Source organism: Lathamus discolor, chromosome 19 (assembly GCF_037157495.1).
Source record: "Lathamus discolor isolate bLatDis1 chromosome 19, bLatDis1.hap1, whole genome shotgun sequence".
Lineage (NCBI taxonomy): Eukaryota > Metazoa > Chordata > Aves > Psittaciformes > Psittacidae > Lathamus > Lathamus discolor.
In genome coordinates this window covers 6,612,981-6,637,076 of record NC_088902.1, presented here as the reverse complement: position 1 = coordinate 6,637,076, position 24,096 = coordinate 6,612,981, and the positions used below count along the sequence as shown (strand labels likewise).

Genomic DNA, 24,096 nt, shown 5'->3' with positions numbered 1-24,096 from the left:
ACCACAGGGAATACCGGCTCTAAGTAATGTACTACATTCTGAAGCTCTGAAAGCAAGAGAAACAACTTTGAGAGCCAATAAATCAGCACTGTGACGACTATTAATCTGATCATCTCCGTCGTTATCTCAACCCTTCGTGCCCCACGTTGGGCGCCAAAAAGAACTGTCGTGGTTTAAACCCAACCACAAACCTCGTCCACTCACTCCCCCCCTTCTTGCCCTCCCCCTGCTCCTGGAGGGACGGAGAGGAAAATCGAAAAGAATGCAACTCCCACGGGTTGAGATAAGAACAGTTTATTAACTAAGGTATAACACAAATCACTACTGCTACCACCAATAATAATAATGATATAGGAAATAACAAGAGGAAAGAATACAACACCTCAACACCAGCCGACCAATAACTCGCCCCACTCCCCCCAGCCGATACCTCCTCCAACCCTGCAGTCCCTCTACCCCCTCCCGGGTCACTCTAAGTTACATCCTAGGCATGACGTGCTGTGGTATGGAATACCTCTTTGGCTAGTTTGGGTCAGGTGTCCTGTCTCTGCTTCCTCCCGGCCTCCCCTCCTCCCTGGCAGAGCATGAGGCTCAGAAAGTCCTTGGCCACACCAAACATTCGAGCAGCAACTGAAAACATCGGCGTTATCACCACTGCTCCAAGGCCAAAAGATCAAAACACAGCACTGTACTAGCTCCTAAGAAGGAGAAAAATGACTGCTGCTGTTCAAAACCAGGACACCGGCTCTAAGGAATGTACTACATTCTGAAACTCTGAGAGCAAGAGAAACAACTCTGAGAGCCAATAAATCAGCATTGTGACGACTATTAATCCGACCATCTCTGTCGTTATCTCAACCCTTCGTGCTCCAGGCTGGGCGCAAAAAAAGAACTGTTGTGGTTTAAACCAATCCACACAGGTTGTCCACTCACCACCCCACCCCACCCCCCCCCCCGACCCTCCGCACTCCCGAAGGGATGGGGAGGAGAATTGGAGAATGTAACTCCCACGGGTTGAGATAAGAACAACCCTGTAACTAAGGTATAACACAAATCACTACCGCTACCGCCAATGATAATAATGATAAAGGAAATAACAAGGGAAGAGGATACAACACCTCAGCACCAGCCAACAGATAACTCGCCCCACTTCCCCCAGCCGAGTACCAACCGATACCTTCTCCAACCCTGCAGTCCCCTAGCCCTTCCGGGTAACTCTCCGTTACATCCTGGGCATGACGTGCTGTGGTATGGAACACCTCTTTGGTCAGTTTGGGTCAGGTGTCCTGTCTCTGCTTCCTCCCGGCCTCCCCTCCTCCCTGGCAGAGCATGAGGCTCAGAAAGTCCTTGGCCAGACCAAACATTTGAGCAGCAACTGAAAACATCGGCGTTATCAGCACTGTTCCCAGGCCAAAAGATCAAAGCACAGCACTGTACTACCTCCTAAGAAGGAGAAGAATGACTGCTGCTGCTGAACCCAGGACATTATCCATCCCTTATTCCATACCATTCACGTCATCTTCAATATGCCATCACTCTTACATATATATATACATCTACATACACTGTTGCCTTCGGGGGCATGGCGACCTATCTCAGGAACAGCACGGCGACCAACCCCAGGCCGCTCGGTCCATCTGCTCACAGACACCAATGTGGTGGACGGCAAATGGCGTTTTTTGATAGGTGACACAGACTCGTTAAAAAGTTTCAATGATAAACAAGGTGTAACTCCTATAGTGGAACAAACCCACTTAGTATCACTAGCCGGTAATAACCATCTTGCTGGTTTTTTAGATGGCAGTGGTCCCTTTTCCGTATTAACACACAAACATCTTTTGTGTTCAGGAACTTTCCCTACACACATACCTCTTCCCGTCACTTGAGTTAATGTAATTCCTTGTTTTTCTAGACCCCATGTACACTGTGCTGGATTAGTGGCATTTGAGAGTCTAGGCTTTTTGATGACTCCTACAGCCTCATAAAAAGGCGGTCTCATTCCATAACACAACCAACAATGTTCAGTAAGATTTGAATTAGTTCTATTCAATAGCAGATAACTGGCTTGCATCAATTTCCAAAGAGAATTACCCCTAGATATTCATCTTGAGTGGCGGTGAGGATATTTTTAGTATCAGTCATTTCAGAAACTACTGTTACATTATCTGATATCTCTTCAACTAAATCATCAATCAATACTAGGTTGGGGCCTACTGGTAATGGATCATTTGGAACCATTTCCTTTTTAATAAGAAATAATCCACCTCTATCCGATCCTGGTTCCCAATACCTAAGGCCCCAAACTCTACCTATTGACCATCCTGAATCCTCAGGCTGCAAAATGTCAGGTCTTATATGCCGACAATTACTATTCGAAACGCCTCCAAGAGAATCATGTTTAGGCAACTTACATCCATCAGGTCCCCAACTCGTTTTTAAGAACTTATCTTTCATCAGAGGAGACCATGAGGAAGCAATTGTTTCGCAACCCTAATAAGCACAATAATAATGATTTGGATGAGTGCAGTATCCTTTTCCAGGGTTGGAAGCAGGACACATATAATAGCCTATTAAATCCAAACATGGCTCTATAGGTGCTAACTGGCACAAAGTAACTGTAAAACTGGGAGCTCCTGGAGTTCTGATGATTTGTACAACCTTAACACTCGCTCCTTGATATAATGTCCATTTAAATGGCTAGTGAGCCTGATGACTTATTTCGCCCCCTGTTCGTAATGGCACCAAAAACAAAATAATCAAAATACACCAGAAAGGATATAACTTCCTTCCCTGTCCCAAGGCGATCTGGTTCATATTTATTTTCTGTCCAGAACCTTGAAGTCGTTTCAACCAAGAAGTCCCCAAATCGTCCCGTATCCTGGCACATTGCCCTTCTCCGAATTCTGACAAACTGTCATTCTTTTTTGCCAACGAAGAATACGGGTCACGGGAACAGCCAATGATGAAATCCTGCAGATAAAAACTCACAATTTTCATTAGTTTTATTTTGAAGATCTGGTTTAATAGACTTAAGCGGACGCCACTTAACTCTACCATCCTTTTTAACTGCAGCATGAAAACAATCATCCCTGCTCCATCAAAAATCATTCTACAAATTTGTTTTATATCGAATGGGAGCATATCATCTCCCCCAAAAACACCATCTATAAGGGTGGAAACCATAGCAGAATTAAGTTCTTTATCTGCGATCGCCTTAACAATCGCTTGTATATCCTTAGGATTTATTGGTGAATAGACCTTCTGTCCCCCATCTGTCACCCGGACCGGGAACACTAATTTGGCTGATGGGGTCCAGTCGGCACAAGCAATCTTTATTTTCCTCCAGTGCGTGAGGGGGATTTCCTCCCCATTATTCCTCTTCATTTCCTCCGCCTCTAAGCTTGGATCGCTTGTAAACCACTCGTCCCGGCTGGGGTCTGATCCGGAGTCAGAGCTCGACTGACTGCTTACTTCCGGTTTCTTTGTCGGACTCCGGCCCCGCCCACTTTCCTTGCGGGCGGGCGGGCCGTTCCCTCCCTCTTGGTTCGCCCCGCCCTCTACCCGGCGGGGTGTTTGCTCTGCAGGGACATTGCTTCAGGTGGCCGCTCCGATCGACTTTCTGTTCTTCGCTCGGGCTCTCCTCCTTTTTCCGGATATCCCCACCAGTTCTCTCCTCCTCGTTCTCCTCCCCTTCCCGTCTACATGCGCATGGTAATACTAGCACTTCCTCCTTTTTCCCGCCACGGGCATGTTCGCCCCGCCCTCCGCCTTTCTGCTCGGCGCCATCTTGGGGCGCATATGGCGGCGGCCTATCCCAGACGGCCCCAGGCTCCGCTCTCTCCGCGGCGCCCCTGGCCTCCTCAGCCAGCCCGCCCCAGAAAGATTTATCTCGTTTCTGTCCCTCCGTCAGCGTATCAGGACCCATATCGGGATTCAATCGAGGGGACAGGTCGCCCTCTTGCTGACATTTGGGCTCAGTACAATCTACACCGTCTGGGGGGTGCAAAGTCTGCGTGGCCGCCCCGACTCCCAGTTTCCCAGTACCAACCGATACCTTCTCCAACCCTGCAGTCCCCTAGCCCTTCCGGGTAACTCTCCGTTTCATCCTGGGCATGACGTGCTGTGGTATGGAACACCTCTTTGGTCAGTTTGGGTCAGGTGTCCTGTCTCTGCTTCCTCCCGGCCTCCCCTCCTCCCTGGCAGAGCATGAGGCTCAGAAAGTCCTTGGGCAGACCAAACATTCGAGCAGCAACTGAAAACATCGGCGTTATCAGCACTGTTCCCAGGCCAAAAGATCAAAGCACAGCACTGTACTACCTCCTAAGAAGGAGAAGAATGACTGCTGCTGCTGAACCCAGGACATTGGGACTTCTATTCTCAGATGACATGGTCGCACTCGCTGGTTTCTCTCCCTATTTTAGTGGTCTGCTGAGTCTGTACTGGACTCCGACCACCTCCTTGGCACTCTCTGCACACAGGGGTCTTCCTCTCACAGTCTGGCGTGGCTCCCTCAGTGGGGCTTTGGGCTAAACATCTTGAGCGTGTGACATCCTGGTCCTGTTCCTCTGCCTGCGGGGATGTCAGGACCGCAGCATCATTGTTTCCAGCAGTGTTCGCATCAACTACTGCAGCTTCCTCTGCGAGTGTCTGAGCAGTGGAAACAGCACTTGCCATCTCCAGAGGTGTCCCAGCTCGACTGGCAGCAGCCTGGCAGATCTGAGTGGACACATCACTAACATCAACTGACCTGGACGCGTCTTCTTCCCCTGGCTGCTCTGAACAGGCAGACTCCCAAGGGAGAGAAACACAAGCAGGGATGCTCTTTTCATCTTGAGATCCCGTTTCTTCCAGTTCGTCACTGTCATTCTCAAGGCTGCTGTGCTGATTCCTTGTTACTGGCAAGTCTGGTGAGAGATCCAGCCTCTCAGCAGTGTGACACGCAACAGAGGGCATCATCAACCCCGCTGTCAGCAGGGAGGTCGACGTTTTGTTCTCTGCGTGCTCCTCTTCCAGCAAGGAGAGCTGTCTTTGAGGAACACATGGTTCTGTTCCTTCCGCTGAATCCCCCTCTGTCTCTTCTTCCTGCTGCTCTTCGGCAGCTACCGCTTGTTCCTCTGGATTGGTTCCATGCTTTTTTCTATAGGAATAAATCCACCAGCGCCCAAGAAGTGCCAGCACTCCAGGTACGGCATACGTGACGAAGCTCCGGAAGCATAAAGGCATTTTAGAAAGTCTCAGCACTTATACCTACAAGGAGAAATAGCAAACATGTTACAATAGCCACAGGGAAGGGAACAGGAAGACTAAAGTTTCCTAAGTGCCTTGAGGTATCTCTAGTAGTATGAACAGGCTTCTTTTCCATTTGCTTTTTAAATCCACATCTCTGCTCTACAAGAGACCACAGAACGAGATCCTTACCCAAGACCAGGGATCTGTGGACATTTCTCCCCATCACAGTCATCACTTTCACCTGACCCCCCCTTTCCACTCAAACCCGTTTCACCTTCTTTCCCCTGCCTCCCCTTTGCTACACACAGGGACAGCATCCAGCACTGGAGTCTCTCCAGCAGCAGGATGGGTTCACAACAGGTTATTCCACATTAAATTTCCTACGTGGACAGCTGCTACTCGGACTTTTGAGCTGAAAGCTTTCTCTTTTACTCCAGAAAGTGTGTGAACCCTTCCCTGCCTGGACACCCCTGGGACTCATGTCCCAGCCATGCTCCTCCATCTACAAGCCTCACCTAGGTTATATGAGGCAGGCCTGAGAGGCCTTTCCATTTCCTGCCGGAAAGCCTACAGCTGGCACACAGAGCTGAAGTTCCCCACATCCCCAGAACAGAGAGTGCAAAGGACACTCAGTTTATATTGTCCCTGGGCAGGAACGAAAGCAGAACCCACATGCCTGATGATGCTTACACACAACAGGCTTTTCCCCAAATGGGCCCCGACACTTTCACCAGTAAGCAACAAAGATAAAGATTGTTTTCAGGAGATAGAATCCTAGGGGTGGCAACCACCCACTGCAAAACAGTATTATCGAGTTCCTCTTCACAAGTATAAGATAAGCTGGGCAGCTTCTGAGCATTACTGTGCTTGGAATACATCCAAAATGCCCATCAACATCACTCACTCCTGGATCTTCAGCTCTAGGAGCAGAGTTCAAACGTTCGTGGTCTACTCTGCTGTGCTCAGCCAACACCAGGCACCGGAGATGTTGTATTCAAATGGACTTTAAGGTAGGAAAGTGAGGTGTGACAGCAATGTGTGTGTCACCATTGCAAAGCTCCCTGTGTGCTGAAGACGCCCAGCAACATCTTTCACTCCTGACTCTTTGGCTGTGGGAGCAGAGTTCAAACGTTAGTGCTCTAATCTGCTGTGCTCAGCCAAGAGCAGGCACCAGATATGTTGGATTCAAATGCACTTTGAGCTAGGAAAGTGAGGAGAGACAGCAATGTGTGTGTCACCCTTGCAAAGCTCACTGTGTGCTGAATATACCCAGCAACAACTTTAAAACCTGGCTCTTTTACTGTAGGAGCAGAATTCAAATGTTCGTGATCTCTGCTGTGCTCAGCCGAGAGCAGGCATCGGAGAAGTTTGATTCAAATGCACTTTGAGGTAGGAAAGTGAGGAGAGACAGCAATGTGTGTGTCACCCTTGCAAAGCTCACTGTGTTCTGAAGATGCCCAGCAACATCATTCACTCCTGGATCTTCAGCTCTGGGAGCAGAGTTCAACCATTCATAATCTACTCTGCTGTGCTCAGCCAAGAGCAGGCACCGGAGCTGTTGGATTCAAATGGACTTTGAGGTGGAAAGTGAGTGAAGTGTGGAGTGACAGCAATGTGCGTGTCACCGTTGCAAAGCTCCCTGTGTGGTGAAGATGCCCAGGAACATCATTCAGTCCTGGCTCTTTGGCTGTGGGAGCAGAGTTCAAATGTTTGTGCTCTACTCTGCTGTGCTCAGCCGAGAGCAGGCACCGAAGATGTTGCATTCAAAGGGACTTTGAGGTAGGACAGTGAGGAGAGACAGCAATGTGTGTATCACCCTTGCAAATCTCCCTGTCTGCTGAAGGCACGGAGCAACATCTTTCACTCCTAGCTCTTCGGCTCTGGGAGCAGAGTTCAAACGTTCGTGCTCTACTCTGCTGTGCTCAGCCGAGAGCAGGCACCGGAGATGTTGCATTCAAATGCACTTTGAGGTAGGACACTTAGTAGAGACAGCAATGTGTGTGTCACCCTTGCAAAGCTCACAGTGTGCTGAAGATGCCCAACAACATCTTTCAAACCTGGATCTCCGGCAGTGGGTGCAGAGGTCAAACGTTCGTGCTCTACTCTGCTGTGCTCAGCTGGCACCAGGCACCGGAGATGTTGGATTCAAATGGACTTTGAGGTAGGACAGTGAGGAGAGACAGCAAGTTTTGTGTCACCCTTGCAAAGCTCCCTTTGTGCTGAAGTGTGGTAGTTAGAGTCTGGCAGTCGGAAGATGTCGTGTTGTACGGAAAGATAAGAAGATAAGGCCTCTCTCCCTAGAGCCAATAACACTTGGTTTTTGATGTAAGTAGACAGAAGGGACATTGTAAACCTAGGGTATATAAGGCTGTGTCAGCTATCAATAAACGGCATTTGCCGTCCACCACATTGGTGTCTGTGAGCAGATGGACCAAGCGGCCTGGGGTTGGTCGCCGTGCCGTTCCTGAGATAGGTCGCCACGCCCCCGAAGGCAACAAGTGGTACCGAAACCCGGGAAGCGGGGCTTCGGGAATCGCCTGGACGGGTGAACGGCGGCCCGAGCGGCTGGACCAGCCCGGCGCAGAGAAGGGAGGTCCCAGGACCCGCAAGGAAGATGGAAGCCCTTGTGAAGGTCGTATCACACTTACATAGTCAGTGGGGTATTGATTGTAAACCCAAAGATTTTACTCTCGCAGTTGCGAGGCTTTTGCAAACTGGGGTTATTGCCCAGCCGGTGGATATTCTGCACCCTGAAGTGTGGGATAAATGTACTAAAGCGTTAGCCGAAGATACAATGTCTTCGGGTTGTGGGAAAAATCTCAAGTCATGGGGGAAAGTCGTACAGGCTCTGAAAAAGGCTATACAAGAGCAGGAGACCTGGAAGGCGGCAGAGAACTGTTTGTTGGCCACCCCGAAACTGGGAGTCGGGGGGGGGGGGGGGGGGGGGTGTGGTGGTGAGTAGACAACCTGTGTGGATTGGTTTAAACCACAACAGTTCTTTTTTTGCGCCCAGCCTGGAGCACGAAGGGTTGAGATAACGACAGAGATGGTCGGATTAATAGTCGTCACAATGCTGATTTATTGGCTCTCAGAGTTGTTTCTCTTGCTCTCAGAGTTTCAGAATGTAGTACATTCCTTAGAGCCGGTATTTGCTGTGATAGTGTTTATCAAGTGTAGGGCTTGGGCTAAGGTTCTTGTCTCACCGTGCTTTATGGCAATGACTTGTAATACGGTTGGGCTCCAGCAGCAGGGAGAGATGGATGTGGCCGTGGACTTGTACCTGGCCGTCCCACTGCTCTTCACCATCCTGGCCCTTGTCCTCTCCTCTGTCTTCGTGAGGCTGCGGGGAGCTGAGAGGGAGCGGCCCCGGGAGCCGGCGCTGCCGAAGCGGCCCGGGAGAGCAGCCCCGGGGACCAGGCGGCGGCAGGAGCGGGGCCGGAGGCTGGGAAAGAGGCGGCTGCCGAGCAACGGGAGGAGGCGGCGGAGGAGCCTAGCCTCGTGGGCGAGTCCAGCCCCGCGGCAGCCGAGAGCTTTTCCCGGAAGCCGCCCACCGAGCCCCAGGAGGATGCAGGAGCCCACGCGGCATTTCCCAGCAAGGCAGAGGAGGAAGATCTGCACCCAGGAAAAGAGAAGCTGGTGGTGGGAGAGCCGGCAAGCACGGCAGCTACACCAGCCCCAGGGACAAGCACAGCAGCATCATTTGGGAATTCTGAAGGGTCTGAATGGCCTTTGGGTACCCTTGGGACCTGCCTGCTGATTGTGATGGGGATCAGCGTGTTGGCACACACACAGAGTGTGTTCTACCCATGACCATTTTGTCTCATCTCCGAAGTTAAGCAGAGTCTGGTTTGCTTCTTCTCTGGGGTTAGACCACAATATGGGAGGACCAAGAGATCTTCCCCAAGGCTGGTGAGTCGTGAGTGGCAGAGTGTGTGGGCCAGTATGAGCGAGTATCTGGTCCACTGGACCCCTTTAGTGCTTTGGAAGCATTGGAGATGGAAGGCAGCTCTATGGAGTCCCCAGCAACACGCTGCAGAAACTGTTGGTTTCTGCGGGATCACGAAGACATGAAAAAGTGGGATGGAAAACTTACTTCAGCTTTGGAGGAACAGGTGAGCAAATTGAAGAGGGGAGCAAGGGCCAAGACTCATCATCCCATGGGAGCTGCGGCTTCAGTCTCTGGTGAGCAGGCCCCCAGATGGAGTGGAAGAGCTGACTTTACTCCAGCGCCTGTGATAACAAAGAACAATCCCTTTCAATATATGACTTAAGTGTTCAAAGTTGTGATAACTATTAGGGGGGCCCCACCTCCAGCCAGGTGGAGGTAGAGGATAATCGGATTTACTGGACTGTGTGGATCAGATGGCCTGGCACATCAGTCCCACAGAAGTATAAGGCTTTAGTAGATACCGGTGCACAGTGTACCCTGATGCCGTCAAGGTGTCATGGGGTGGAAGCCATCTATATTTCTGGAGTGACAGGAGGATCCCAAGAGTTAACTGTACCGGAGGCTGAAATCAGCCCAACCGGGAGGAAATGGCAAAACCACCCCATTGTGACTGGTCCAGAGGCTCCATGCATCCTCGGCATAGACTATCTCAGGAGAGGGTACTTCAAAGACCCAAAAGGGTACCGATGGGCTTTTGGTATTGCTGCTTTGGAGACTGAGGAAATTGAGCAGCTGTCCACCTTGCCTGGTCTCTCAGAGGATCCTTCTGTTGTGGAGTTGCTGAAAGTCGAAGAACAACAAGTGCCAATTGCAACCACAACAGTGCACTGGTGGCAATATCGCACCAACTGAGACTCCCTGATTCCTATCCATCAGCTGATTTGTAGACTGGAGAGTCAGGGAGCGATCAGCAAGACCCGCTCACCCTTTAATAGCCCCATATGGCCAGTGAGAAAGTCTAACAGAGAGTGGAGACTAACAGTAGACTATCGTGCCCTGAATGAAGTCACACCACCATTGAGTGCTGCCGTACCGGGCATGCTAAAACTTCAGTATGAATTTGAGTCAGAGGCAGCCAAGTGCTATGCCACGACTTATATTGCCAATGCATTTTTCTCAATTCCTTTGGCAGCAGAGTGCAGGCCACAGTTTGCTTTTACTTGGAGGGGTGTCCAGTTCACTTGGAACCGACTGCCCCAGGGGTGGAAACACAGCCCTACCATTTGCCATGGATTGATCCAGACTGCACTGGAACAGCGGAAAGCTCCAGAACACCTGCAATACATTGATGACATTATCATGTTGGGTGATACAGCAGAAGAAGTCTTTGAGAAAGGGAGGAAAATAATCAAAATCCTGCTGAAAGCCGCATTTGCCATGAAATGGAGTAAGGTCAAGGGACCTGCACAGGAGATTCAATTTTGGGGAATAAAGTGGCAAGATGGACGTAGACAAATCCCCACAGATGTGATCAACAAGATAACAGCAATGTCTCCACCAATTAATAAGAAAGAAACACAAGCTTTCTTGGGTGCTGTGGGGTTCTGGAGAATGCACATCCCAAATTACAATTCGATTGTAAGCCCTCTCTATCATGTGACCCGGAAGAAGAATGATTTTAAATGGGGTCCTGAGCAACAACAAGCCTTTGAGCAAATTAAACGTGAGATAGTTTCGTGCAGTAGCCCTCGGACGAGTCCGGACCGGGCCAGATGTTAAAAATGTACTGTACACCGCAGCTGGGGAAAATGGCCCTACCTGGAGCCTCTGGCAGAAAGCTCCAGGGGAGACTCGAGGTCTACCCCTCAGCTTTTGGAGTCGGGGGTACAAAGGATCTGAGGCCAGCTATACCCCAACTGAGAAAGAGATACTGGCAGCCTATGAAGGGGTTCGAGCTGCTTCAGAAGTGATTGGCACTGAAGCACAGCTCCTCCTGGCACCCTGGCTGCCCGTACTGGGCTGGATGTTCAAAGGCAGGGTCTCCTCTACACATCATGCAATTGATGCTACATGGAGTAAATGGGCTGCACTAATTACACAACGAGCTCGAATAGGAAATCCCAGTCGTCCAGGCATTCTAGAAGTCATCATGGACTGGCCAGAGGGCAAAGATTTTGGAATGTCACCAGAGGAGGAGGTGATGCGTGCTGAAGAGGCCCCACCATATAACAAACTGTCAGAAAGTGAAAAACAGTATGCCTTGTTTACTGATGGGTCCTTCCGTACTGTGGGAAAGCATCGGAGATGGAAGGCAGCCGTATGGAGTCCTCGACGACAAGTTGCAGAAACTGCTGAAGGAGAGGGCGAATCAAGTCAGTTTGCCGAGGTGAAAGCCATCCAGCTGGCCCTGTACATTGCTGAATGAGAAAAGTGGCCAGTACTTTATCTCTACACTGACTCATGGATGGTGGCAAATGCCCTGTGGGGGTGGTTGCAGCAATGGAAGCGAAGCAACTGGCAACGCAGAGGTAAACCCATCTGGGCTGCTGCACTGTGGCAAGATATCACTGCCCGGGTGCAGAACCTGGTGGTGAAGGTACGCCATGGAGATGCACATGTACCCAAGAGTCGGGCCACTGAGGAACACCAGAACAACCAACAAGTGGATAAAGCTGCTAAGATTGAAGTGGCTCAGATGGACTTAGATTGGCAACATAAAGGTGAATTATTTTTGGCCCGGTGGGCCCATGACACTTCAGGCCGTCAGGGCAGAGATGCAACCTATAGATGGGCATGTGACCGAGGGGTGGACTTAACAATGGACACTATTGCCCAGGTTATTCATGAGTGTGAAACATGTGCTGCAATTAAACAAGCCAAACGGTTAAAGCCTCTTTGGTATGGAGGACAATGGCTGAAGTACAAATATGGGGAGGCCTGGCAGATTGACATTCAGTGATTCACACTCCCACCAACCCACCAAGGCAAGCGCCATGTGCTTACTATGGTGGAAGCAACCACCGGATGGCTGGAAACATACGCTGTGCCCCACACCACTGCCCGGAACACTATCCTGGGCCTTGAGAAACAGATTTTGTGGCGACACGGCACCCCAGAGAGAATTGAGTCAGATAATGGGACTCATTTCCGGAATAACCTTATAGACACTTGGGCCAAAGAGCATGGCATTGAGTGGGTATATCACATCCCATACCATGCACCAGCCTCTGGGAAAATCGAACGGTGCAATGGGCTGTTAAAAACCACACTGAGAGCAATGGGTGGGGGAACTTTCAAACATTGGGATACACACTTACCAAAGGCCACCTAGTTGGTCAACACCAGAGGATCAGCCAACAGAGCTGGCCCAACCCAGTCAGAACTTTTACATATTGTAGAGGGGGACAAAGTTCCTGTGGTGCACATGAAGAATTTGCTGGGGAAGACAGTCTGGGTTATTCCTGCTTCAGGTAAAGGCAAACCCACTCGTGGGATTGCTTTTGCTCAGGGACCCAGATATACTTAGTGGGTAATGCGGGAAGATGGGGAAGTCCGATGTATATCTCAAGGGGATTTGATTTTAGGGGAAAACAGCCAATGAACTTAATTGTATGCTGTTGCCTGCTGTGTAATACTTTTATAGCCCATCAACTAGATGTCTTCAGGTCACCAGTGACTGGCCCTGACTTCCCTTCAACCATCATCCCAACTGAGAGAAGGGGGGAACAAAGTCACAAAATGGAATATATAAACCTTTAGAATTAGTTTTAAGTAATGTTAAGTTTGATGGCTTTGTAGCAGTAGCAGTGGAAAATTACTGAGGTGCATGATACACAGAAAAAAAAAATAGAGTGCAGCTAGAGAACACACTGAGAATTCTTGTACAAGATAAATAGTTATAGTTGACATAGTTTTAAGAAAAACAGTCTAGAAGAACAGGACACAGGGATAAGGAGTATCTGGGAATGGCAGGTGTCCAGGATGGGCTACAGTTAAACCAACTGATAAGTAGGACAGGAGAATTATTATGTCTCTGGTGCTAACAAACCTATTAAGCTGGTATGAGCATCTACTGTGCATGCTTCAAAGGCTGCCAGAAGCAATGAAGATTGTTGGAGGAAGTAAACGACCCTCAGAGACCACCACCACAATTCTGTAGGCATGCGGGGAACTTTCTGGAAAATGATGTAATGTATGTATGCCCAGGGACTATATAAGGATAGCTTGTGTAGCAATACAGGGACACACGTTAGGAGGAGCTATCCCCCGTGTCTCCCGGCATCGCAAAAAGAATACCTGCTTGTCAGCTTGAAAATTTTGTTGGCAAGTTTGTTCCTGGAGTTTTCTCCGCATCACAACAGAGAATGAATTTTTATAGATCCAGACGAGTTCTGTAGTGAAGGAACGATCAGCATCAGCAGGCAACAATCAGACACTGCACACAGCCTTTCCTGCCCTGAAAGACTGTTACAAGGGATGGAATTTGGCATCACGGACTGAATGGACTCAACAGCATTATAGGGATCGGCCCACACACAAAGAAATGACTTCTTTCTCTCCGTCTGTGTGTGTATGTGGATGTGTATATATACGTAAGAGAGATGGTATATTAAAAATGTGGGATCTGAGCATGACATGAATGGTATGGAATAAGGGGTCCTGAGCCAGCGTCTCCGCAGAACCTGTGCCCCAATGATCTGCACTGTGGGCTGGGGTGTGAGTTCACCTCCAGATATGTCGTGAAAGGAAGACTTGGACGACTCAATATGAGTTAACAGCAAGCTTCGTTTATTGGGCTTCTACCTTCGGTTAATATAACAGTGAATATGCAAATACTAGGCACTTGATTGGTTCTGGCACAAATAAGGCATTGTGTAAGCTCTATATTTTTGCAGCTACACCGTGCACCCCCCCACCATCCTCCTTCTCATGCACTTATCACTTAGTGGCCTTGGCTGTGATTGGTCATAGTATGTTGCTGTTTGCCAGTGTCCTTCATTTTCTCATTATCTGGTGTGAGAAGTCTGCACCATGTTCTACACAGATGTCTTGTTTCAGCTCGTTGATGGGAACGTGACCTTTTGACCTTTTTTGACAAGCCAATCCTCCACACAGATACTGTGCCATCAGAGCAGTAGGATCTCCATAGAAATGCTATGCTGTGCTGCTCTGTGCTATGCTGTGCTGTGCTGTGCTGTTCTGTGCAATGCTGTGCTGTGCTACGTTGTGAGGTAATATGAGGTGCTATGCTATTCCATTTTAATCCATGCACTGACCATTAGTCAAATAATGAACCTGTTATTTGCCTGGAATGTCAGATGTTTTTTCAGCTCCATAATCGTTTTTAAGGACTCACAATGGTTCCAACTGGAAAAAAGGGTTTAATTTAATTTCATTTATTTTATTTCATTTCATTTTATATTAGAAAATATTCCTCATGTTGAGGGTAGTGAGACAGTGGCAGACTCTTGCCCAGAGAAGCTGTAGCTGCCCCATCCATGGCAGTGTTCAAGGACAGGTTGGACACAGGGGCTTGGGGCTTGGAGCGAGCTGCTCTAGTGGAAGGTGTCCTTGTTCGTGGCAGGGGTTGGAGCTGGATGAGCTTTAAGGTCCCTTCCGTCCCAACCCAGTCTGGGATTCCATGATTCTCTGCTGTGTGAATGTCGGTCACTTTCCATTTCTCGTAGGTGTCCGTGAAGCCCTGTTCCATTGCCCAGGTTGAGCTGTGACCCTGCTTCCCCCCATGGGCCAACATGGGGCACTGAAGAGAGACTCAGGGTGCTCTGGGACCTATTTTGGGGACTTGGATGGGTCCCCCAAATCCTTGCATTCCCCTGGGGAGTTTTGGGGAGATTCCTGAACCCCAGAATCCCCCCTGAGCCTCTAGATCCTTTCTGAATCCCCAGATTCTCTTTCTGCAACACATCTCTACCACTGGGGAACATGGGGCACCAAGGAGAGACTTGGCGTGCCCTGGGATGGATGTACACCACCATTTTTTGGAACATGGTGGGGGGTCTCCCAAATTACTGTGCCTGCTATGGGGAATTTTGGAGACCTCCCCATGAACCCTGAAATCTCCCATGAACTCCCAAATCACTTTGAAGCCCCAGAATCCCCCCATTTGTGGCAAAGGGACCACATCAGGCATCCAGTGATGCCCCAGGTGCCCTGGGATGGACATACCCTCCATTTTCAGGAGACAGGGGGTCCCCCAAATCCCTGCACCCTCTGGAGAGTCTTAGGGACCTCCCTGAACCCCAAAACTCCCCTGAATCCCCTAATCTTCTTCTGACCCCTCAAGTTCCCTCCACTTACTGCCATGGGGAAACACAGGGAATCTGAGGAGATCAGGGTGCCGAGGGACAGAGGTACCTCCACTGAGGGACATTGGTGTCTTGCAGATTCCTGTCCCTGGGAGTTTTGGCCCCTGCACCTACCCACCCCACCCCACACCCCCCCCACACCCCCCCCTGCCCCGCAGAGGTGTCCCCGCAGTCGCTGCAGGAGCTGCGGCAGCACGAGGCCAACGTGAAGCTGCTGCAGCAGCAGCGCCGGGACCTGAAGAATCTGTGCAAGAAGCATCTCAAGAAGCTCTTGGCTCTGCACAAGCACCTGGCAGCCGGGTGGGACCCCAGAACCCAGCACCCCTGAACCAGGCATCCCCAGTACTGCAAAATCCCACCGGGGAGCCCCAGTTCCCCCCAAACCTAAAAGCTGCAGCACCAAAGCCACCCTGGCTCAGCCCAGAGACCAGAAAATCCCTGAAAAAGGGGTGGTCCAAAAAGTGATGTTCCCCCAACACCTGCCCTGGGGTCCCCCAAAATGCTCTGGGACATCAAATGCACTGGTGGCACCCCAACATTGCTTTGGGCTCAGCAGTGAATTCAGGGGGTCAGAGGGGGTGGACCCTCCAAAAGTGGCACCCCAATAATGGGGTACCGAAAACCACGCTGCCCCCCCCCAAAGCACCCTTGAGGCACCCAAAGCAATTGTGGTGCCTCCCAAAATCCTCGGCTAAACCGAAATCTCCTCGAGGCAACACACGAGCAGGCAGGACCCCTAAATGTGAAGCCTGGGCAGCCCAAAACTCCACCATCACCACAGCCCCCCCTCAAATGAACATGGTACTGAAAATCTTGGAAGGGCCCCATCAAACACCCCTGCCCTAACAGGGTTTTCCCCAAAAATGCTGCTCGACCCCCCTAAGGCCACCAGCCCCAAAACACTCCTTGTTGCTGCCAAACCACATCCCATGGGCCACCCCAACTTTCCTGCCCTTTGGTATCAGGGAGATGAGGGGGGTGGCCTCAGCGTTGCGGGGTGCCTAATTTGGGGTGTCCCCCCCAAAAGACTACCAGCAAGAAGGTCGTGTGGGGGATGAGCAGCAGCACCTGTGACAGGGACTGGGAGCACTGGGATATTGAAACCCCAGCAGTATCTGGAGCCATAGTGGTCTATATTGGTCCGTACTGCTCCATACTGGGATGTGTAAAATTGCGGACAGCACCAAGTTGGGTGGGAGCGTTGATCTGTTGGTTTCTCCTTGCTTTCTGACATTGCTCAGGTGGAACTTTGACATCATGTAGTGCTTCCCACACTGCTGGTGCTGCTTCCCCCACTGACATCATGTAGTGCTTCCCACACTGCTGGTGCTGCTTCCCCTGCCTCTGTGGGGGAACCTCCTCTGCTTAAGACATCATCTATAATGGTGCATTTTCACCTTCTGAGGAAGTGAGACCTCCTGTGGGTTTGTGGTGTTGGTGGGAGGGAGCTGAGTCCCCTTCAAGCCCCAGGGCTACAATCCCAGCATAAGATGCTTCACCTAACCAGGCTGAATCCCTTCCTTCAGCAGGGGTAAAGGAGGTCCCAGCCTGGCCTGGCCTGGCTGTCCTGTCTGATGATGGGACAGGAAACAGGCTGCCCACACAAGTGGTTGTGTCACCATCCCTGCAGGTATATAAAAGGCATGTTATAAGGGCCATGGTTAATGTGTTGACTTGCCAGTGTTCGGTTAATGGTGGACTCAATGTTCTTAAGGGTCTTTTCCAACCTAAATGGTTCCATGATTCTACAAAATCTTCTTGTTCAGACTAAGCTCTGTCTCTCATCAGAGAAATGGCACTGCAGGAAGGCAGTGTGTCTGCCAGCTGAGGGAGGGAGCATCAGTGCTTGCTTCAGGCTGTTTCCCATGGTGTTCCCCTGGAGACCCAGGGAGCCCAAGGGTGCTTTGAGTTAGCTGGTGACTGGATGTGTTTCAGCAGCCATACACTGCCTGCTGTCCTTGGCAAAGGGCTCCCAGTGCAGGTCATGACAAGCCATGTCTGTCTTTGCTGCTTTACAGCTGGGGTTTTTTTTCCCACTTGTGATATTGCTGTTTTCAAAGACATGTCAGTTTTCATCCTCTGCTACTTACACATCCATGCACCTTGTCTGACCCACAGACTTTGTGTCAATGCGGGTCTGTCATTGTATTTGAGCTGCGGCTGTTCAGCCTAGAGAGGCTCCAGGGAGACCTTACTAAGCCCATTCCTAAAAAGAACTACAAGAAATCTGGGGAGAGGTTTTTTACAGGGGCCTGTAGGGACAGGCAGGGGGGAACAGTTTTAGCCCAACAGGGGGGAGAGTGGGATGAGATTTCAAGAGGAAGCTCTCCTCTGTGAGGGTGTTGGGACACTGGCACAGGGTGGCCAGAGAAGCTGTGGCTGCCCCACCCATGGAAGTGTTCAAGGCCAGGCTGGACACAGGGCTTGAAGCAAGCTGCTCCAGTGGAAGTGGTCCGTGCTGGTGACAGGGGTTGGAACTGGATGAGCTTTAGGGTCCCTCCCAAGCCTGTGCATAAATATTTAGTGCCTACAACTGAAGTGTTCCAGGGAGGTCAGGTTTTGATAAAAGCTACTGATGAGCTGAATGCACAGTGGGTTGGTGTGATTCTGAACAGGGATTAGAGCTCAGCTGAAGCAGTGACCTCTGGTGTGTGTTTCCTTCCTGTCACTGGTGTATTTCTTGGGAGAAAAAAATCCAGCTATTTCTGGAGTCCCCAGCTGTGCAGTTCCTAGCAGGGCACTGCAGGTACAGCTGAAAATGCCCTGCCTGTTTCTTTGGTACATGGTTGAGTTGCTTTGGACACAAATCTGACTCTACAGATCTAACACCAAAAGGAACTGTTGACCTTCATGTGCAGTAGACACACAGATCACTTGCTGTGTCATGCACTTATCAGTCATTGAGGAAACTGTCCATCGGCTGGGAGAGGAAACAGCACATGAGGGAATTTTTAGTTGGTTGTTGCTCTTTCTGGTAAAAGCTGTTGGGCTTTAGCATCTTGTTCCAGATTTTCCTAGTAATTGGAATGGTTTTTGTTATCAAAAATAATATTTCATTTTCTACTCCCCTGTGTTCTAGGAGAAACAGCAACAAGGGCCTCCCACTGTGCCACAGTTTGTGACACTGCAAGATGTGACAAGAAAAACAGATGGGCTGGTACTTCTGGAGAATCCTGTGACCTGCAGAGCCTTTTCTGGGGAAAGGACAGGTTTCTGTGTAAGCATTGACTCAGTTCAGCCCAGCTGTGCTGTAGTGAAGAGCAGCACCCCTCGCTGCCCTGTGCAGAGTCAGGGATGGGGTGCGTGCCTCTTCTCTCCTGCCTCCTCCAACTGCAGTGAAACAGAAAGTATGTTCTTTTAAGAAATTCTTTCCCATGAGGGTGGTGAGACACTGAAACATGTTTCCCAGAGAAGTCTCACATGCCAGTTGTGAATCTGTTTAGGATTGCTCAAGGAATCACTGGCACAGATACCAGCAAAAGTGATTTTAATGTGAATTTATAAAAGCAGGTTTCAACAGGATTTGATGGCGAGGCCCCACTTCACCACCTAGAAAAAGAGATTGTGTCAGACTTGGAATGATTTATACAGGACGGGGTTCAAGTGATTTATGCAGTATTGAACTGAAATCGTGTATAGAAACTGCAAACACGAAGGAATAAGGAAGAGTCTCTTGCTGAGTCACGAGGTTCAGATTGACCTCTTTGGTTTCTAAGCTCCCTCTTGGAGAGCAGTCTGAGTGCAGCTGGATCCCATCTTAGTCTCAGGGCTGGTATTCATGTAAAGGATCACAAATGTCAGCTAGCAGCAGTTTGCATTTGTAAACTGAATCGCAGGATTTCTAACAGCACTTGATCACTGAAGCTAATATACACGCACTTGCAATTAAGTATCCAACCTAACACACTCAGATGGAGCTAGATGACTATATACACATCTAGATGCATACCTATGTTAAAGTTGCCCTTGGTGCAGTGAGAAGTAAAAGCAGAGCACAATACTCGTATCAGCTCTAGAAGCACTCCTCAGCAGGCAAAGAGCTGAGTGTCAGCAGCAGGAACAGCCCAGGCAGATGACCCCCCTATTTCCTAAACCACAGAGTTTAAGGGCTCTCAGAGGTGTCTCACTCTGAGAGAGATGACACTCACAGCCCACTGGGGTCCAGGAGAGCTCAAAGGGTCTCTCTCCTGGTACCACCATTTCTAGGGTCGTCAAATGATGGGCTTTAGTCATCAGTAAGATTTCATCCTGGCCTCAATTCTGTGTCAGTTTTCCCAGTGCATAACAGCTCTGTTCCAGGCTGTCAGCGAATGACTGACCATCCCAAAAGAGCTCCTGGTATGATCCGGGAGTATCCAACTTTCCTGATCTCTGTGTGCTGCTCCTACCTTCGTCAGGCAACCAGAGCTCCTGGTGCAGCCAAGGAGCAGACAGAGTCCAACTCCTTGCATTGTGCAAAGGCTGGTGCCTAACAGGAACTCCTGGGGAAGCAGAGGGTTCCAGGAAAGGGGTTGGGGGGATGCATCAGCATGTTCCACCTTGTGACTAAAGTCAGTCCATCTTTCTCAGAGTGGTGTGGTCACCTCTTGCCTCTGTGCCTACAGAGTAGTGCTGAATTCCAGTTATAAATTGAGGCACATTTTTGGTTGCTTTACTCAGTTGTTAAGAATTTCTAAAATATATTTAAGTACTGTTATCTATATGAGAGGTTTCTGCATTAACATAACTTGTCCATCTGATTTCCATGCTCTAATATATAGTAGAATGTTTAACAACAAACAGAATAGAATAGAAGTCAGTGAAATTATGGTAGGACATAAAATTAAACTTTAAAGTCCCAGTTGCTGTTGGTCACCATCCAACCCGGGTATGCCACCAAAGATTTTGTCATGCTCAGTGTGTGGCCTTGCCAGTGATAGGTTAATGGTTGGACTTGATGTTCTCAAAGGGCCATTTTCAAATTAAATGATTCTGTGATTGTAAGAAAAGAAGGTTTTTAGCCTTAAATCTCTTTCTGAGCAGAGAAATGACACTGCAGGAAGGCAGTGTGTCTCCCAGCTGAGGGAGGGAACATCAGTGTTTGCTTGAGGCTGTTTCCCATGGGGTTCTCCTGGAGCCCCAGAGAGCCCTGCAGGGAGCCCAGCAAGGCAGAGGAAGATACACCTTGGGCTGGGCCTCTCTTGATGAGCTGGGGACAAGGGGAGACCTGCGAGCCTCAGAAAGCTTAAAGGCCCTTGGCAGTGGAGGATCCTGAGAGCTCCCTGCAGGAGAAAGCTTCCCAGCCCTGTGCATGGTAAGGCTCTGGGTGCAGGGCAATGGAGCTGCTGTTAGTCTCTGTAGATGAGAAGGATGTGCTGCAGAGCAGGGCTTCCCTCTGCACCATGTGAGTGACAGGACAAGGCAGGTCCCTTGTCCCGGGGCGGGCTGCAGGGTGTGAATGTGGGTGTGCAGCCAGGGGTGCCCAGCGCTGCCCTTGTGCGCAGGGTCCCTGCAGCTCAGGGGCTGTGTGCCGGGGCAGGGACTCTGCCGCGTGCCAGGGTAAGCACTCAGCCTGCCCGGGAGCTCCCCACGGTGCCTGGGGAAGAAGCTGGGGAGGAAGGAAGAAACCCTGGCAGAAAGGAAAAGCGTTCTTGTGCACTGGAGAGGGGGCTGTGTGGGTCAGGGCTGCTCAGAGCTCCACATCACTCTGAACACTTTTTAAGAGGCTCCTTCTGAGAGACACTGAGGCAACGTTTAGCTGATAGGGAAGGATTTGGAGCTTTGGTGTTTTTCACTCTTGGTGGGCAGGTTGGGCACTGGGAGCTGGGAATTTACTTCTGTGCTTTGGAGAAGGCACTGAGAGTCTTGTTAGGACTTGTCTGAGCTACTCCTGAGCCCCTGCACAGGCAGAGGTGCCCCTGGGGAGAGCCCTGCTGCCGGGAGGGGTGTGCAGGGCAGAGCTGAGCACACAGTCCATGGAATGGGCTCTGGGAGCACTGGGAGGGAGCAGAGCTGGGCACAGAGCAGCAGCTCCTGGCAGGGACAGCTCAAGGCATTTGAGACATGGGCAGGGAGTTGGGGGAAAGTGCAGCCCAGCCCTGGGGAGGGTGCATTCAAGCAGCTTTCTTGGTGTCTGGCACTGGAGGTGGCTGCTGGCCATGGTCTGCTGGGCAAGGAGCTGACTGTCTAGAAAGTACAGGGCAGCTGAGAGCCAAACTGATGGACTCTGCAGCAATCTTGAGTAGGCACTAACCCACAGACAGTTGGGCACTTTTCTCTGTCCTATGCTGAGATTCTTCACAGTTGCCTTCAGAAATTTAGGAATTTTATCCCTAAAATGTCACTTGTCAGATGTGACACTGGGAAAGCAAACAAACCAAACTCAAAGACAATCACGTGCAAGTCACACTGAGGCTCTCATCTGCAGCCCAAAAGTGTTCAGTCATGAGTGTGTTAACTGAACTTATGTATCTGACATCTCTCGTGTCCTACCCTGTGTCGTGGTTTAAACCCAACCACAAACCTTGTTCACTCACTCCCCGCCTTCTTGCCCTCTCCCTGCTCCTGGAGGGACAGACAGGAGAATCAGAAAGAATGCAACTCCCACAGGTTGAGATAAGAACAACCCAGTAACTAAGGTATAACACAAATCACTACTGCTACCACCAATAATAATAATGATAAAGGAAATAACAAGAGGAAAGAATACAACACCTCAAAACCAGACGACCAACAACTCGCCCCACTCCCCCCAGCTGAGCACCAACCGATACCTCCTCCAACCCTGCAGTCCCCTAGCCCTTCCGGGTAACTCCCCGTTACATCCTGGGCATGACGTGCTGTGGTATGGAATACCTCTTTGGTCAGTTTGGGTCAGGTGTCCTGTCTCTGCTTCCTCCCAGCTTTCCCTCCTCCCTGGCAGAGCATGAGGCTCAGAAAGTCCTTGGCCAGACCAAACATTTGAGCAGCAACTGAAAACATCAGCCTTATCAACACTGTTCCCAGGCCAAAAAATCAAAAAACAGCACTGCACTAGCTACTAAGAAGGAGAAAAATAACTGCTACTGCTGAACTTAGGACACCCTGTCACTGCCTTTTTCTCCTATGACAGTGCCCCATGCCCAGAGGCAACAGATGTCCAATGGCAGCTCCATCACCCAGTTCATCCTCCTGCCATTCGCACAGATGCAGGAGCTGCAGCTCTGGCACTTCTGGCTCTTCCTGGGCATCTCCCTGTCTGTGCTCCTAGGAAACGGCCTCATCAGCAGCAGCACAGCCTGCGACCAGCACCTCCACACCCCCATGTACTTCTTCCTCCTCAGCCTCTCCCTGCTGTACCTGGGCTGCATCTCCACCACTGTCCCCAGATCCATGGCCAATTCCCTCTGGGACACTAGGACCATCTCTTACACAGGCTGTGTTACACAGCTCTTTTTCTATGTCTTGTTTTCAGCAGAGTATTCTCTCCTCACTGTCATGTCCTACGACCGCTACGTGGCCATCTGCAAGCCCCTGCACTACGGGACCCTCCTGGGCAGCAGAGCTTGTGTCCACATGGCAGCAGCTGCCTGGGGACGTGGCTTTCTCCATGCTCTGCTGCACACAGCCAATACATTTTCACTACCCCTCTGCCGAGGCAATGCTGTGGAGCAGTTCTTCTGTGAAATCCCCCAGATCCTCAAGCTCTCCTGCTCACGTTCTTATAATAGGGAAGTTGGAGTTATTGTTTTTTCTGCTTTTGTATATTTTGGGTGCTTTGTTATCATTGTGGGGTCCTATGTGCAGATCTTCAGGGCCGTGCTGAGGATCCCCTCTGAGCAGGGATGACAAAAAACCTTTTCCATGTGCATCCCTCACCTGGCTGTGCTCTCCCTGTTTGTCAACAGTGGTGCGTTTGCCTATCTGAAGTCCCCCTCCATCTTCTCCCCGTCCCCGGATCTGGCCGTGGCAGTGCTGTACTCTGTGATGCCTCCAGCAGTGAATCCCCTCATCTACAGCCTGAGGACCCAGGAGCTCAAGGATGCTGTGAAGAAGCTGGTGACTGGATGTGTTTCAGCAGCCATACACTGCCAGCTTTAACCTGGAATGGGCTCTCAGTGCACATCATGACAGGACATGTCTGTCTTTGGTACTTTACATTTGTTTTCCTGTTTCAATTTGTGGTGATGTTGTCTTCATAGAAATGTCAGTTTACACACTCCTGCTCAAGTAGCCACCCTTCTGGTGTGACCCAGAGACTTTGTGACACTGGGGTCTCTCATTGTATTTAAGGAAAATAAATGATGCTGCAACAACTTTTTCTCTGTGATTTGTCCTCACATGGCAGGAACGAAGGGGAATGAAATCAGCTTTCCTGCTGCTCCAGGTCTGGGATGGCTGCTCTGTGCCTGGAGCAGGAAGAGATCTTGAGGAGCCCAAGGGCCCAGGCTGATGTGCTGGTGTGGGGAGATGGGATGGCATGGGGGGGCTGCAGACCTCTCAGGGTGTCCTGGACAGGAGAGCAGGGGACACAGGGGTCCCTGCAGGGGACTGCCCTGCAATGGCACAGGCTGGGGCTGCCTGGCTGGGAGCAGTCCAGGGGAAGGGTCTGGGTAGGCAGGAGCTGGACAGGAGACAGCGTGTGCCCTGGCAGCAAGGGAGGACGGCAGCATCACAGGCTGTATGACCAGAAGC

At 50.4% G+C, this 24,096-nt stretch overlaps 1 pseudogene; it reads left to right on the top strand.

The window, feature by feature from the left end:
* The first annotated feature begins 19,973 nt into the window (after window positions 1–19,973).
* On the top strand, window positions 19,974–23,717 carry LOC136023723 (olfactory receptor 14C36-like; annotated as a pseudogene).
* Window positions 23,718–24,096: the final 379 nt, after the last annotated feature.